Raw genomic sequence first — 12406 nt, 5'->3', positions numbered from 1 at the left:
AATCTAGCTCTTTTGCCGTCTCCAATGGTGACCTTGGTTGTTGTGGCAAAAAGGTCCTTGTCCCCTTGATCGCATGGCGTTGGGAAGCAAATCCAGGGGTATTTGGCTGCGTCCAGGCCAGCCATAGCCAGCGTAGACGAAGGGCTCTGCTCATGCTCTGCAGGTTTGGGATTCCTGCGCCTCCCTTCTCCGTTGGAGTGCATACCATTTTCCAGCTAACCTTACATGCTGCACCTGTTGCCTCGCTCTTCTGCGCCCAAAGAAATCTTCTTCTAGTCTTGTCGATCTCTTTTAACAGCTTCTTTGGTGGCCGGAGTGCTGTTAATGCAAAGGTTGGCATTGCGGAGAGCACGCTGCGAACTAGCACTCGTCTTCCGACGATGTTCATGAGCTTTCCTTTCCATCCAGCAAGCCTAGCTCTAATTCTATCTAATATGAACTGAAGATGCACTAGCCTAATCCTATGCGAGGAGATGGGCAGACCCAGGTAAGTCATCGGGAAATCTACAAGCTTTCCCCTAAAATCCTGCAGCACCTCCAAGAGGTTTATGCCTTCACACCTAATTGGGGCTACTGAAGATTTTTCCTGGTTCAGTCTAAGGCTTGTCGCGTCGCCAAAGGAGTGTAGTATCTGAAGCAATGCTTGCACCTCCTCTCTGGTCGGGTTTGCGAAGATCACAGCATCGTCGGCATAGAGGCTTACTCTCATGCTCGTCCCCCTCCCCGGGAGAGGTGCTAAGATGCCATGATCCATCCCAGCGGCAAGGAGACGGTGCAGAGGATCAATTGCAATGATGAAAAGTAATGGTGAGGGTGGGCCACCCTGCCGTAATATCCGAATCACGATACTCAACATCCGTCTATGCTTGATCGATTTGCGTCGCCCGCCATCGCCGTCGACCACTGTGCGCCTCTACTCCGACACCGGCGTGACCGGCCGGCCTTTTCACCGACTCGGCGGCCTCGCACGACACACAGCCCCTAACGGCCATCGTCCGTGCATCTTCCCGCCCGTCGCCCCGACCCGGTGACCTCGCGCGACAGGCGGCCCCTCACGACCGTGGTCCGCGCATCGGCCCGCTCGTCGACCTACGCCGGCCGTCACCGCCCTGTCCCCGAGTTCAGCGCGCCCTCCACCGATTGAGCAACGGGCTGCCGCTGCGTCGCCCCATTGGGCCGCAGCGCCGCCGCCCCGTGGTTCTTCCCGTGGCTGCACCGATCCGCGCCGCCGCTGCGTCGCCCCTTCGGGCCGTAGCATCGCGGCACGTGGTCCCCGCCGCCGCCCTGAGACTGTTCCCGTGGTTGCACCACATCACGCGCTGCCGCTGCGTCGCCCCTTCGGGCCGTAGTGCCGCGGCCCGCGGTCAACCGCCGCACCGAGGCCGTCCGTTGCAGGCCGTCCCCAATGCTGCACCGACCCTCGCGCTGCCGCTGTGTCGCCCCATCGGGCCGTAGCGGGCGTGGCACGCGATCCCTGCAACCGCCCTGAGGTCTTTCCCACCGTCGCCCCGACCAGGTCGCCGCCGTTGCGTGGCCCCTTCGGGCCATAATGCTGCGGCCCGCGGTCCACCGCCATCCACACACGTTGACTTCCGCGTGATATGCGTCACGCCGCCTCCCTTGGCGCGGGAACGTCACCATCCACATCGGTCTTCGTCACGCTGTCGGGTTCATTATCGCCTACTTCGAGCACAGCCGCCGCAATCCTTCTCTAGCCGCCGCCGCCTCCTTAGGCCGCCGCCACCGCCGCTGCTCTTCTTTCGTGGCTCCACGACGACTACCTCGACACCGGCGACAACCGACTCGACACCGACCACGGTGTTCTTCGCACAGCTACCTCGACTACGGCTACACCACCTACGCTCTCGGCTACCTCGACAAACGGCACAAAGGGCTACCGCCTTGCTTGAGCAACCTCGCCGGTTTTCACTCCAGCCACGACTCCGCGATGCATCGTCCGTTACGACTGTGGGGGTGTCCGTCGACTTTCCTTCGGATTCTTCTCCAGTCTCACAGTCCGCGTCACTAGCGTTGTGACTGCGGGGGGATATTGAGTATCGTGATTATTAGGAAAGCTAGGATAGCGTAGGATATTATTCTACCTTGCCTTGTACTCCAAGATGATCATGTACTCCTATATATATGCTCACGAGGCTCAAGCAATACAACGAACAACTATTCCATCAACCCCCCTCTATCCCTTCTAACAACGGACAGTGATGGAACAACACATAAATTTTATCCTTTATAATCGGATACATCAAACCGAATCCTTAAATTCATATTGTTCTCATACAACTTATGTAAGTAGTTAAACACACGTCATCGGACTACCAAATATTGACATGCTCTCCTAACTACGAATGAAGCGACAATGAAAGAAGTGCATCCACAGCCGCCCTTGCCTTTGCCCTTCCCGTCATCCATGTGGCAGTAGGGGTCGAAGACGTAGAACAGATCGAGGTGTATCTACTCACTGTTGGTGTTGTCCAATCCGTCGTTGTCCTCGGCCTTCTCTTTCTGGGGGGTAGTCCGGCCATGGCACAGACCGCCCGACTTTGCTCTTTTTCCATCTCCTTCACCACCCTCCTTCATCGCTTCTCGGCTATGCGGGCACGAAGGGCTTCCTCTGATGCTACCTAAGCCGCCTCCACATCGCGGGCTGCCATTGCCGCCTCCTCCACGAGGGCTGGCGAAGCCGCCTCCGCTTCAAGCTGCGTCTGCAGCCTCGCGCGGGAGGCTTTCTACGCTTCCAGTTCGGATTGGCGGAGACTCATGGAGGTGCAGATGGTCTCCGTTTTGGCGGCCAATGCCGCGGGGACGAGGTGCCACCTAAATGGTTCAGGCGGCACAATGGGGTTGCGCCATGCGGCGGTGACCGCTTCAAGTGAGGCCTCAATCACGCGCCGAGATCCACAGGCCCAGGATCCGAGCGTCATTTGGGCAACAAATGCCCGACGGTTTGCAGAAGATCGGGTTAGAGCACAGTTCTCCCGGGAGTGTCAAAGAGCAACACGGACGACCATCTGCTCCTCGGGGCTGCACGGGATAGCTCCCATGCCTTTTTTAGTCTGGATACTGACCGGGCAGCTCGTCCGGACATTTGGGGCCAGTATGGGGACCGGTTGTAGATGCTCTAAGCAGCCGAGTGCATCCATGCATGCACACGCTCGTAGGGGCATGCAGACGGGTCCAGAGTCCCGCAAAGCCCCTCCCCGCCATAGGTTTGCTACCAGTTTGTAAGAATTCGGATGTCCAACATATTCGCTGACGGGAGCGGCTATATGTAAGTCGCCTTAAAAATTATTTTAAGTAACTCGGTTTTCTGAGCCATTAGATTAAAGATCCAACAGATGCCCATCTTTCTTTTTTCTCCAGCTTTTTTCCTTCTTCCACAGAATTGACTTAACTAAATTGCAAACTGAGTCAATTTACGTATAGCTATTGTAGTACTAGTAACTAAAGCAGAGCAGGGAACATGAAGGGGAAAGCTATCGTGTCCGTACGCGCAGACCGTGAGCATCCGTGCCGTGCGCTGTCGCCGGCGTGGACCCGTACGTCGGACAGAGAGGAGGACCATATTAAGAATCCGGTGCCCCGTCCGCAGCCACACATAGCAAACCCGCCGTATGATTAGTCCAACGGATCGAGATCACGCCGGGCGCGGCGCACACGTAGGCGCCAGCATAGTTTAGCGGTCGAGCCCGCGGCGAGCAGCGCTCCACGTCGTCCCCCTCCGGCGTCCGTTGCTCGCGCGCGCGCGCACGCCATGATCGAAGGCACGCGCCGATCGGCCGATGCCGCGTACGTGACTCGCCGCTCGTGCCCTGCGAGCTTTGCTTGCACACTTGCCGCTCACCGGTCAGGGTTGGCTAGAGCTCCGGATTAACTGGGAGTGTGCGACGGCCGCTCATGATCCCGGGCGTCGAACGGGCCCGCCGTCAGTGACTCGAGGGGGAGGTGTGTTTGGTCCGCGATAGGTTGCTTGTGGGCCCGTCGACTGGCTAGCCGTAACCGGACGACACTCCTCTAATGGGAGCGTCGCCGGAATAGTACAAGGTACGTTCTCTCCTCTTCGTCTGATTGAAGGGGAAAAAACTATGCTATGCTAGCGAAACTATATTTGCATGGCCAGGAGCGGTCGTGTCTGTTATGTCCGTCCGGCGTCCTTTTCCGATGGCCAAACGCCACGCAGGTTTTGCAACTGGGGGCAAAGTTGTTGAGCCCACTCCGAAAGCTTTGGACCGTGGACACCGCAGCTAGCTATAGCTCAACCCACACCCTAGCAGGAGTGCATACGTATCCATCCACGCATAGAGGATGGTCCAGCGAGAATCCAAATCATAAAAATCTTCATGATAAGCCTAGAATGCGAAAACTTCCAGCTAAAACCTTGAATCTGTAAGCCTAGAACATCTCCACTCATTCGACCCCTTAGGGGTTTGAAATAGGGCCACCTGGGGCACACCGGCGAAAAAATCGGAGTCGTGGCGGTCGGTTTCCCAACCGCCGCCCTAGACGCCGTTTTTTGAGTACTAAACTCGGCCGAAATTCGGCCAAACGCACCACAAATTCGGTCAAACTAGACGATTTCATTGATATTTGTACAAAAAATTGAAAACATAAATTAGAAACAACTAAATACTATTGCTACTAATACTAAAGCCGCCGCCGCCCGCCTTCTACATGCTGAGCAGCCTGTACATCTTGCTGTAGTCGCCGTTGTCGACATCGTCGTCGCCGCCGTCCTGCGTGTCGCCTCCGTCCCGGCTGCACCCCCTGACCAGCGTCGTCGATGCGTGGGGAGTTGGACGGCCCGGGCGCCTCCTCATCACTTTCGTCGAGGATGACGATGCCGCCCTCCTCGCGGCCGCGGCGCCGGGCGGCGATCTCCTCGATGTTGGAGAACGCAGCATGCAATTTCAAAAAAAATTCCTACACTCATGCAAGATCTATCTAGTAGGCCAAATCGTATCAAATCATGCATATAAGAATTCAGAGAAGAACCAAATAATATTCATAAGTAATCTTGTTCATAATTCCACAATTCATTGGATCTCAACAAACACACCGCAAAAGAGTATTACATCGAATAGATCTCCAAAAACATCGAGGAGAACTTTGTATTGAGAATCAAAGAGAGAGAAGAAGACATCTAGCTAATAACTATGGACCCGAAGGTCTGTGGTAAACTACTCACGCTTCATCGGAGAGTCAATGGTGTTGATGTAGAAGCCCTCCATGATCAATTCTCCCTCCGGCAGATCGCCGGAAAAGGCCCCAAGATGGGATCTACGAGATTGTAAGTACATCTAGTGCCACCCCTAATTGGTTTTGGAGTATTGACGACAAACCTGGTTGAGGGACTAATGTGTTTGTGAGAATTGCAGGATAACACAGGTAGTAGTCCCTCACTGATTCGGTTTACCTACCGGAGATGACCCCTAAAAATGTATGAAGACATTGAAGACAAAGGTGGTATGTGAAGGTATTCACATTGAAGACTATGACAAGAGAAGACATTGTGTGAAGACTATGGAGCGCGAAGACTTAGTTGTTTCGTTGTTTCGTTTTCTTCTTTGTTGAGTCATAAAAACCACCGTACTGTTAAGTGGGGTCCAAGTGAACCAGTCATAATGACTGAAGTGATGCTTAACCAAAATCCTATGTCTTCGAACGAAGACAATGAGAGCAAATCTTATCCAGAGCTGGATAAGTCAGTTTTGCTTGTAGCTCAAGTAAAGTTGTCGTGTGTGTTTGAAATCTGACCGTTGGAACACGTGTCAGTTCCTTAGTGACCCAGTGTCATTTCGGACAAATCAGGTCGGGTTGCCTAGTGGCTATAAATAGCCCACCCCCTACACCATAAATTGGTTGGCTGCTCAGAGTTAGTGCATGGCTTTTGTCGTTTGAGAGCAACCCACCTCGAAGCCTTTGAGAGAGAAATCCTTGCGAGGATAAAACCCTAAACACCCATAGCCAAAGAGTGTTAGGTATCACTGAAGTCTTCCTGTCTGTGTGATCTGAAGACTTATTACACTTGAGGACTGTGAATCCTCCAGCCGGTTAGGCGTCGCGTTCTGAGCATCCAAGAGTCATTGTGGATCGCCGGTGAACAAAGTCTGTGAAGGTTTGGAAGTCTACCTTGAAGACTTACCAGAGTGATTGGGCGAGGACTGGGTGTCCTTAGCTCAAGGGGAATAAGGTGAAGATGCGGTCTTCTGAGTTGAATCTCAGCCTCCCTAACCAGACGTACAGTTGTCACAGCAACTGGAACTGGTCCAACAAATCATTGTCTTCAACGAGCCACTGGTTCTATCCTTCCCATCTCTTTATTTGCAGTTGGTCCTTCTGAAGTCATTGCCTGTTTGCATTATCCTTTTGTCTTCACTGTGTGACTGCTTGTTCTGATTGGCTTCATACTATATTCCGTCCTGATCTATACTACATAGCTGCTATTAGTCTTTGTGCTTTCACTTCATTGAATACTTGACTATGGCTTGCCTAGTGTAGTCTACCTTCCGCTGCATGGTAATAGGTTTGTTTCTATCGTTTGTCTTCGAAACTTCCATGTTTTAAAGATTTTCATAAAAATCACCTATTCACCCCCCTCTAGTCGATCACTAGCACTTTCAATTGGTATCAGAGCAAGGTACTCCCTTGTTCTGTGTGATTCGGTTTAACCACCTGGAGTTTTAGCTATGTCGACTGTAGGGATAATCAAAGTCTCCACTGCGTGCCCAGTCTTTGATGGAACTGAATATCCTTACTGGAAGAATAAGATGCGCATGCATCTTGAAGCCAGTGATGTCGACCTCTCGTATGTCGTCAAGAATGGCGTCCCCAAGGCTGGTGAAGGTGTCACCGCTGCTGATGTCAGGAAGTTCGTTCAACTGGATTCCACTGCCAAGAATATCATCTGTGGTCATCTAACCATAGGATAGTATGGCCGTGTGAGTGCTCTGGAAACATCCAAGCTAGTCTGGGACTGGCTCTCCAAGGTTAACAAAGGCGTCTCAACCCAAAGAGATCAAATAATCAGTGTCCTTCGCAACCTCTTCAACCGCTTCAAGAGAAGCGACAATGAGAATGTTCAGCTCACGTTTGATCGACTCACTGACATCACAAATGAGCTTCAAGCTCTCGGCGCTACTGAGATCAACAAGCATGAAATCGTTAAGACACTCCTGAGATCACTTGACAGCTCATTTGACACCCTAGCCCTGATGATTCAAGAATGCCCTGACTTCAAGACAGTCGATCCGTCTGACATACTTGAAAGGCTCAACACACATGAGTTTCAGCTTTCTGAGAAAAGTGAAATCTACGGTCCCAACTATGGGCGAACTCGTGCTTTGAAGGCAAAAGTTGTTTCCTCATCTGAAGAAGAATCTAACTGTAGTTCTGATGATCCTGAAGACATTGGAAAGGAGCTTGCTATGCTTGTGAAGAAGTTCCAGAAATTCACCAAGAAGAAAGGCTTCAGAAAGTCCTCACGATCCAGCTCAAGGAATGATGAAGCTTCTGCTCATGACTACAAGAAGAGAACATGCCACAAGTGCAAGAAACCTGGTCACCACGTCTCTGAGTGTCCGCAGTGGGAAAATGAGAACAACAACAACAAGAAGAAGAGCAAGGAATATGATTCCGACAACACGAAAAAGAAGAAATACTCAAAGTCTTCTTCCAAGTCTTCCTCAAAGTCTTCGTCACAAAAGAAGAGCTCATCTGGCAAGGCCCGTGCATTTGTCGGCAAGGAAATGGATTCAGAGGAGGAGTCTGCTTCTGAGGAGGCGGAGGTGGAGTCTGAGGAGGAGTCCGATTCTGGCGTTGCAAGTCTGGCTATAGCCTATGTTGCCAAGTCCATCTCCAACACTGAAGACAATGACTTCGTCACCGACGTCGATGCTAATGACAAGGACAACTCCGCTCCCACCTACTGCTTCATGGCACGCGGTGCCAAGGTAAACTCACACACCACTCACTATCAAACATCAAGTGAAGATGACTCTGATTGTGGTTCCAAATCCAGCTACAAAACACTTGCTAAAATTGCAACTGAACAACAAAAAGCTATGGAACATATTCAAAAACTATTAGACAAAAGCGATGACCTGTTAGACGCTGAAATGACTCGATCTCAGTCCTTAATTGAAGACATAAAAAATCTTCATGTTAAGCATGAGGAGCTTGAAAGTCGTCATGAAACGCTCTCAACAACTCATGAAAAGCTTTCCTACGATTATCTTCAAAGGAAGCAAGAACTTGAGAAATTGAGAGCGGCTCATGAAGATCTTCAAAAGGAAAACGAGTCACTTCGCGCCAAACAGATCAGTCCCGCTCAGGAAGGATTTGAACCGCCATGTCTTAAATGCATTGAGCGTGATAACGCTACCTCTGTTGCTGGATGTTCTACTGCTGCTACTATTGCAATATCTTCAACTGATGATGTGGTAACTAACCCCTCTGCTGAGAATGCCACTGCTATTGCTGATGAAAATGATAGGTTGAAGACATTGCTTGAAACAGGGATGTACAAAAGTCTCAAAGGGCATCAGACTCTATGTGATGTCCTCAAAAGGCAGATTCTGAACCGAAACCCTAGAAAAGAGGGTGTCGGGTTCGAAAGGAAAATGAATGCTGATGGCTCTTACTGGAAACCTGAGTAGTACCCCAAAACCACATGGGTTGCTGCAAAGGAACCTTCAGTGGATCCATCCACCCTATCTGGCTTCACTTGCGCTAATCCCAATTTCATTGATTAATCCTTTGATGCAAACTATAACCTGTTTAAGAATCAGAATCGTGAAGTGTTTGCCAGGTATATTGGTACTAATTGCAGGAATGGGCCATCTATGAAGAAAGTCTGGGTGCCGAAAAGTGTCCGGAAAATCTTCCTGTGAATGTCGTCATGACACCACAAGTGAAGAAGACAAACCCCAGACCACAGGCTTCATATGGTCCAAAGGCTTCATACAGATAGAGGACTCACCTGAGTCGCACTAACGCAAATGTTTTGCAGGAAAACCATACTCAGGCCTATGAATATGAGCGTGTTTCACGAAACTGCCATGTTCATAAGACCAAGAACTACTCTGCTTATTCTTATGAGTACTATTGTCCACCTGCAAGACTATTTGCTAGGGCTCCAAAGCCAAAGTTCTCAGATGCTGCACTTAGACTCATTGCTTCGAAGCCACCCTTAAAGATGTGGGTGGCTAAGAAAGCTTAACTCTCTTTTGCAGGGAAGGGTCTCCAGCCGAAAATCAAATGCGTCTGAAGCTATTTCTGGGGACCTTAAACATCTTGTAGGGCGCAAGATCAAATGCCCAAATGGTATTATTATGTATTTTGTTCCTGAGTCGCTTGCTACTTGCCCTATCAGTCCTAACCTCGATCTAAGCTTTCATAATCCACTTGCTCGTCAAATGTTTATGCTTCACAATTCTCTTCGTGAAGCCTATCCCCCTAACTGCACTGTAGGGTATGACAACAGCTGCTTCAGAATGGATTATTGATAGTGGATGTACTAATCACATGACTGGCAAGCGAAGTCTTCTCATGGACTCAACTCTACGTCCATCTGACAAAAGTCACATCACATTTGCTGATACTGGCAAAAGAAAGGTATTGTGTCTAGGTAGAGTTGCAATCTCAAAGGATCAGCACATGGATAAAGTGATGCTTGTTGAATCCCTTGGTTTCAACTTAATGTCTGTCTCAATGCTTTGCGATTTGAACATGATTGTGATATTTGGAAAATATCGTTGCCTAGTTCTAATGGAATCTGACAAGTCTCTAGTCTTTGAAGGGTATCGGGAAGATGATTTGTACATGGTAGATTTCTCAGCAGGACCACAGCTCACCGTATGTCTTCTTGCAAAAGCTTCAAAATGCTGGCTCTGGCATCGGAGGCTAGGACATGCTGGCATGAGGAATTTGCACACTCTTGCAAAGAAGAAGCATATCATAGGCATCGAGGGCGTCAAGTTCAAGAAGGATCACTTATGCGGTGCCTGCGAAGCAGGAACGATGACGAGGGCCAAGCATCCCTCGAAGACAATCATGACAACGACTCAACGCTTCGAACTGCTACACATGGACCTCTTCGGTCCCACTCACTACTCAACTCTTACTACTACTGCTTGTCCCTATGGATTCGTCATTGTTGATGATTATTCAAGATATACATGGGTGCATATAATCCTCTACAAGACTGAAGTGCGGGATGTCTTCAGACGCTTCGCCAATCGAGCCATGAATAACTATGGTGTCAAGATCAAGCACGTCCGAAGTGACAACGACACTGAATTCAAGAACACCGGCCTCGACACTTATCTTGATACATTGGGCATCACTCATGAGTTCTCATCCCGTTACATGTCGTAGCAGAATGGCATCGTGGAACACAAGAACAAAACACTCATTGAGATGGCTCGGACGATGCTCGATGAATACAAGACTCCAAGGAAGTTCTATCCTGAAGCCATTGATACTGCATGCCATGTCATCAACCGTGTTTATCTTCACAAGCTTCCGAACAAAACATCCGATGAACTCCTCACTGGTAAGAAGCCAAATGTTAGTTACTTCAGAGTATTTGGTACCAGGTGCTGGATCAAGGATCCACATCACACTTCAAAATTTGCACCGAAAGCACATGAAGGTTTTATGCTTGGTTATGGAAAGGATTCGCACTCCTACAGAGTCTTCAACCTCTTTCACTACAAAGTGGTTGAAACTGTGGATGTGCGGTTCGATGAGACTAACGGCTCGCAAAGAGAGCACCTGCCAAATGTGCTAGATGAAATTCCACCCAGTGAATCCATCAAGCTTATGGGAACTGGAGAAATCATACCGTCTGAAGCCCAGCCTGAAGAGGAACTCATCATCTCTGCACCTGATCAACCTGAAGACAATACTCAGCCTGAAGACAATCCTTCTAACGATGACAATGATCAGCAAGAGCAAAATCTTCGTCCTGTTCATCCTCGTGTTGCAAATGAAGTACAGATTGAGAAAATAATTGATAGCATCAATGCACCTGGTCCACTCACTTGTTCAAGGGCAACACAACTAGCAAATTTCTGTGGGCACTTCGCATTCGTCTCAATATCTGAATCCAAGAAAGTTGATGAAGCCTTCATGGAACCTGAATGGATTCAAGCTATGCAAGAAGAGCTTCAACAGTTTGAGCTGAATAATGTATGGGAACTGGTCAAGCGTCCTGATCCTCGTAAACACAATATCATAGGCACTAAATGGATATATCGCAACAAGCAAGATGAGCATGGTCAAGTTATCAGAAACAAGGCTCGTCTCGTTGCTCAAGGATACACTCAGGTTGAAGGAATTGACTTCGATGAAACATTTGCTCCTGTGGCCAGGCTTGAAGCTATACACATAGTGCTGGCCTATGCAAATCATCATAATATTCTTCTGTATCAAATGGATGTGAAGAGTGCCTTTCTCAATGGCAAGATTGAAGAAGAACCCCAACACAATGGTTTTTCCACTTGCACGCACTGCCTCCGACCATGTGCCGTGCGTGGTCTCGATTACCACTTGTATCCCCAAGGCAAAGGTTTTCCGCTTTGAGAATTATTGGGTGGATTTGCCCGGGTTTGCTGACTATGTTGCTGAAGTTTGGAATAGGCCAGTGGTAAAATCATCGATTGCATTAACAATTTCAGCTAAGTTTAAGTATCTCTGATATGCTCGCAAGAAATGGCATTTAAACTTGTCCATAGTCAAAGCTTTAATTGCTGATTGTAATAAAGTGATTATTTTCCTGGATAATCTAGAGGAAATTAGGCCTTTGAGTTGGCCGGAGTTCAATTTTTGTAGAATTGTTAAATTGCATCTTGAGGATATCTTTCATTGGCAATTTATCTATTGGAAGCAGCGTTGCACGATCAGAAACATAAAAGTTGGAGAAGAGAATTCAAAAAAAATTCATGCCATGGCTATGGAAAGATTCCATAGGAATACTATCTCCTCGATCAAGTCTGTGGAGGGGGATGTGGTCACGGACCATCAACAGTTGGCGGGAATGTTCTGGGCTGATTTTAATCAGCGAATGGGCCAATCAAAAGGCATTCAGATGGGTTTTGATCTAGACACATTAATTACCCGAATTGATGGGCCAGAGGAGTTGTCTTTACCATTCACTGATTCTGAGGTGGATACGGTAATTAAGAATATGCCTACTGATCGTGCTCCCAGACCAGACGGCTTTACTGGCCTTTTCTTAGAGAAATGCTGGCCTATTTTGAAGGAGGACTTTATGAAACTTGTGCAAGAATTCTATGAGGGAAAAATGTAATTTGGAGTGTCTCAACACATCTCTTATCACCCTCATTCCGAAGAAGCTAAGCCCTGAATATGTTGGCGATTTTAGGCCCAT

The sequence above is a fragment of the Triticum urartu genome, chromosome 1A, assembly GCF_056163025.1.
Source record: "Triticum urartu cultivar PI428250 chromosome 1A, HENAU_Tu73, whole genome shotgun sequence".
NCBI lineage: Eukaryota > Viridiplantae > Streptophyta > Magnoliopsida > Poales > Poaceae > Triticum > Triticum urartu.
This window is presented reverse-complemented; position numbering follows the sequence as displayed.